The following is a 6,277-nucleotide window of genomic DNA, read 5'->3' as shown; positions in this document are numbered from 1 at the left end:
AACCACGGGATAGACTGGAACCCCATTGAGGAGCTGTCCGCCTCTCTGCAGCCTTATTAGCACAAGCCTGACAAGAAAGAGAACTGATTTAGAAGTGATAAAATTATAATATATATATAAAAAATATTAAAATATATAATTTTATATATTTTCAGAATAATCTACAGCATCTTGCCTAAACTATATATGGAAAATGTCAAGGTGTAAAACCTTGACCTGGATTCATTTAGTAAAGTAGTAAGCACTATTCCAAAATTCAATCTTTTATAAACAATACTATGTTGTTTCCACTGAGTCACAGATGCAGGTTAATAGAGCTTTCTGGATCTGATCCTGATCCAACACTAGCAGAAAGAGGGTCCTTTCTCAGAATGGAAATGAGAACTTCTCTGAATTACAGTGGCTTGAATCATAATGGAGTTATTGTACTGGCTAATGGGGTAATGATGTCACAATATGACTTAGAGTACATGATTGTGTGTAGGAGGTGTACTTGTTAATGTTAGGTTATGCAAAATATTTAAACAGCAAAAAATAACAAATAACATTAACGATATAAAATGCTATATTTCCATAAATTATATATTAATATAAAATTATATAGAATTAAAATTGTCCTCCTTTGCACTTTTATTTTAAAGTGTAGACAATTGGTAGTATATATAATAATAATAATAATAATAATTGTTTATTAAAATATTGTACTTAAAGGTGCCCTAGAATTAAAAATTGAATTTATCTCGGCATAGTTGAATAACAAGAGCTCAGTACATGGAAATGACATACAGTGAGTCTCAAACACCATTGTTTCCACCTTCTTATATAAATCTCATTTGTTTAAAAGACCTCCGACGAACAGGCGAATCTCAACATAACACTGACTGTTAAGTAACAGTCAGGATCATTAATATGTATGACCCCAATATTTGCATATGCCAGCCCATGTTCAGCCAGTATTAACGTCTGGATGTGCACAGCACAATCATCAGACTAGGTAAGCAAGCAAGGACAATAGCGAAAAATGGCAGATGGAGCAATAATAACTGACATGATCCATGATATCATGATATTTTTAGTAATATTTGTAAATTGTCTTTCTAAATGTTTCGTTAGCATGTTGCTAATGTACTGTTAAATGTGGTTAAAGTTACCATCGTTTATTACTGTATTCACAGAGACAAGAATGACGTTATTTTCATTTTTTTAAACACTTGCAGTCTGTATAATTCATAAACACAACTTCATTCTTTATAAATCTCTCCAACAGTGTGTAATGTTAGCTTTAGCCACGGAGCAAAACCTCAAACTCATTCAGAATCAAATGTAAACATCCAAATAAATACTGTACTTACGCGATTAGACATGTTGCATGATGATCACTTTGTAAAGATCCATTTTGAGGGTTATATTAGCTGCGTAACTTTGTTTATGCTATTAAAGGCAAGTGCGAGCTCCGGGGGCGGAGAGCGTGAGCATTTAAAGGGGCCGCGCAGCTTAAATCAGCTCATATTTAATGTTGCCCCAAAATAGGCAGTTAAAAAAATTAATAAAAAAAAATCTATGGGGTATTTTGAGCTGAAACTTCACAGACACATTCAGGGGACATCTTAGACTTATATTACATCTTTTAAAAAGACATTCTATGGCACCTTTAACATTAATCCCAAAAAGTATGCATTTTAACAATTTAATTTATCAGTTTAAATATTTTGCACAACCTAATATGAACAAGAACATCCATCCACCCATTCTCCAAACCACTTATCCTCTGTAGGTTCTTAGGGTATACTATATTGTACTATGTTAAACTATATGATATATAATAATAATAATAATAATTTATTATTATTATTATTATTATTAGTAGTAGTAGTAGTAGTAGTAGTAGTAGTAGTAGTACTACTAGTAGTAGTAGTAGTAGTAGTATTATATATTATAGTGTATCTGCATTAAAGGATGCATATCGCTCTGTCCCAAGTGCAGCTTTGGGTCTCTCTGATCACTGTCTGGTTCATCTTAAAACTGCCTGATATCGGCTAAACTTGTAACAAGGACTGTAAAAAGATGGACTAATGAAGCGGGATTTACAAGCCTGCTTCGAGTGCACTGATTGGACCGTTTTTGAGGCTGCTGCCACCGATCTGGACGAGCTCACAGAGACTGTAACATCAAATATCAGTTTCAGTGAGGATATGTGCATCCCTACCAGGACTCATTTAACTTACAACAATGACAAACCACGGTTTACTGCAAATCTCAGACAGCTTCATCAGGCCAAAAAAGACGCCTACAGGAATGGGGATAGAGTCTTGTATAAACAAGCTAAAAACATACTGCTGAGTGAATCGCTGGTAAACCATCCCCACTCTCCAAGAACTCTACTCATCCAGAGTAAGTGCTGGCAAAATCATTCTGGACCCCTCATATCCAGGCCACTTTCTCTTTGAACTGTTGCCATCTGGTCGGTGCTACAGAGCACGGAGCACCAGAACAGCCAAACACAAGAAACACCTTTTTTTCCTCTACTTCATGAACAGTTAAATTCCCCCACTGAGTAATAAACATCTGCATTTGTGTATAACCCATACATACACCCATCAGGCATAACATTATTACCACCTTCCTAAAATTGTGTCAGTCCCCCTTTTGCTGCCAAAACAGCCCTGACCTGTCGAGGCATGGACTCCACTAGACCCCTGAAGGAGTGCTGTGGTATCTGACACCAAGATGTTAGCAGCAGATCCTTTAAGTCCTGTAAGTTGTGAGGTGGGCCCTCCATGGATCAGACTTGTTTGTTCAGCACATCCCACAGATGCTCGATTGGATTGAGATCTGGGGAATTTGGAAGCCAAGTCAACAGGTGGTGTGTGTCAAAGTAACAGTCAGGGTGCCCAGTCAGAAGGCTATGCAGCCCCATATGCAACAAACTGCAATGTATTCTGACACCTTTCTATCAGAACCAGCATTAACTTCTTGAGCAATTTGAGCTACAGTAGCTCGTCTGTTGGATCAGATCACATGGGCATCAGTGAGCCTCGGCCACCCATGACCCTGTCGATGGTTCACCGCTGTTCCTTCCTTGGACCACTTTTGATAGACACTGACCACTGCAGACCGGGAACACCCCACAAGAGCTGCAGTTTTGGAGATACTCTGACCCAGTCGTCTAGCCCTTGTCAAACTCGCTCAAATCCTTATGCTTGCCCATTTTCTGCTTCTAACACATCAATCAATTTTGAGGACAAAATGTTCACTTGCTGCCTAATATATCCCACCCGCTAACAGGTGCCGTGATGAAGTGATAATCAGTGTTATTCACTTCACCTGTCAGTGCTCATAATGTTATGCCTGATTGGTGTATATTGTCTATTTTGTATATTGTTTTATATTTTTATATAGTATAATCACTTATTCTATTTTTTATCATCTGTGTCTTGTCACTGTCATTCTCTACTGTGGAAGCTTCTGTCACCAAGACAAATTCCTTGTATGTGTAAGCACACTTGGCAATTTTTGATTCTGATTCTGAAAAGGGCTTTGCAGGGCTGTGAGGTACACTATATTATATTCAGTTATATTATGTCAATAATATACAAAACAATCGTGTTCTTTGGGTTAAAACTATGCCTTTATTTTAAAAGATTTGTTCAAATATTCATAATGTTCAATTTATGCTGCATTACATGCGTATAGACTGACCTGGAAAGCAAAATCAAGACCATTCCAGAATCAAAGATACATTCAGACTATCTGCAGTCAGTCATGAATGCAGTTCTAGAACCTTCTAGCTGCCATCACTGCTTCCGTTTGTTCTTTAGCTGCTTTTCAGGAGTGACCACTTGTAACTGATCAATCACAGCCGAAAAAAGCAATGGGAAAATACCCACTTTCCCACTTTCATCATCCCCGGCGCTGCTCACCCATCCCACTGCTATCTCCAGTGCTCTGTGCCAACAAGCACACACATACACGGAGTTCTACTCTCTCTGAAACAAACCAGTGATGACTCATTCCCTGCAAAGTCTTACATAATCACAGGTCTGAAACCTGACTCTGGTCTGCCACATGGGGGCAGTGCAGCACACAGAGTCTGAGGCCCAAAATAGAAGAACTTGAAGTGATGGAATCTTGCAGCTGGTTTTGTAACCTAATTGTCCAGTGAACCAGATTCTTTACCTCCTTCCTGTGAACTGACTGGCTACATGTTCCCGGGCTAGACTGTACAACTGTGAATGGCATCTCATACAAGCATGTAGTCGGTCACACACACACATACACACCTGAGAATCTAATATAGGTGAGTAATATAACATGGCACATTCATTTGTGAACACAGATGGACACAGATGGCACCAGCATGTTCTTCGACCATTACCTCATAGCAGAGATCATGATAGAGACGTGTTCTTTAGGAAGTGGGTGACGGGGACGTATGTGGGTGAGAACGTGGCATTCTCGCGCCGTTTCCTGCTGGATGGCAGACAAACGGTAAACCCAACTGTGAGCCAAACGCAGGAGCGAGATGTGCTGTACCCACCCAGCAGGCACATAGAGAGAGGAGGGCTGATGAACTCTGCCAATATGCCTCCGCATGTGGAGGTGTCCTTCAGAAAAGGTGTGTGTGTGCATGGGTGTGTGAAAAAGTTATATATACTGACTCATGTGTCATGATGTCCTATGGAGTGGAGGGACACTCCACAGTTCATGCCAAATGTGACCTCATTTATGGGTTAGGAACAGGTGAGTGGGTGGAGTGGGAATGGGCCGGATGTCCTGGGATTGAACTGTATTCTTGTACAAATACCCTTTCTGATCATCCATCTTGACTCATGTGAACTTGATTCTTTTCTGCTTTCATTTGAACCGACTACTGGTTATGAACAGAGGCCAAATGTAGTTGTAACTCAACCAGGCTTTTCAAAATAACATAACATATAACATAACACAACACAACACAACACAACACAACACAACACAACACAACACAACACAACACAACACAACACAACACAACACAACACAACACAACACAACACAACACAACACAACACAACACAACACAACATAACATAACATAACATAACATAACACAACATAACATAACATAACATAACATAACATAACACAACATAACACAACACAACATAAACATACAACAAAACATAACATAAAACACAACATAAAACAGCATAAAACATAACATAACAACAAAACATAACATAAAACATAACATTAACATAAAACAACATAAAACATAGCATATAGCATAACAAAAACAAAACATAAAGCATAACATAAAACACAACATAAAACATAACATAAACATAACACAATAAAACATGAACTTGATTCTTTTCTGCTTTCATTTGAACTGACTACTGGTTATGAACAGAGGCCAAATGTAGTTGTAACTCAACCAAAACAGGCTTTTCAAAACAACATAAAATGTAACACAACATAACATACAACATAACATGACATACAACAAAACAACATAACATTACAAAACATAACATAATAAAACACAACATATAACAACATAAAACAGCATAAAACATAACATAACATATAACATAAAACATAACATTAACATAAAACAACATAAACAGCATATAACATAACAAAAACAAAACATAAAACATAAAGCATAACATTAAACAACATAAAACATAATATAACAAACATAACACAATAAAACATGAACTTGATTCTTTTCTGCTTTCTTTTGAACCGACTGCTGGCTATGAAGGAAGGCCAAATGTGATTTTATACAACCAAAAACAGGCTTTACAAACACAACATAACATATAGCACAACATATATCATCATACTGTATACTGTAACATAACATATAACATATAACACAACATAATACAACATAACTTAAAATATTTCTGATCACCTACCTTAAATCATGTGAACTTGATTTGTTTCCGCTCTCTTTTGAACTGACTATGGCTATATGAACGAAGGCCATATGTGTTTGTCATTCAACCAAAAATAGGCCTTTCAATAAAGCAGGTTTCTGCATTCAATTCAGACTGTATTAATTCATCACTTTCTTGCTGTGAAGGTGATTCTTAATGCCGTGTCTGCACTCTCTCGTTTTGCCCTCACCATAGTGAAACTGTGTGGCAAAAAGTGTAGGAAACTCCAAAAAACAAAAACAAAAAACTGCTGATCAGATTATTTCTTTGCACAGCCAGGAACGAGAGAGTTTTTCCTTCATGCTTGAGTGCGCACATTAATTGAGACACAGGACCCCTCAGGAAATTCC

Source organism: Chanodichthys erythropterus, chromosome 1, assembly GCF_024489055.1.
Source record: "Chanodichthys erythropterus isolate Z2021 chromosome 1, ASM2448905v1, whole genome shotgun sequence".
NCBI lineage: Eukaryota > Metazoa > Chordata > Actinopteri > Cypriniformes > Xenocyprididae > Chanodichthys > Chanodichthys erythropterus.
Note: the sequence above shows the minus strand (reverse complement) of the source record.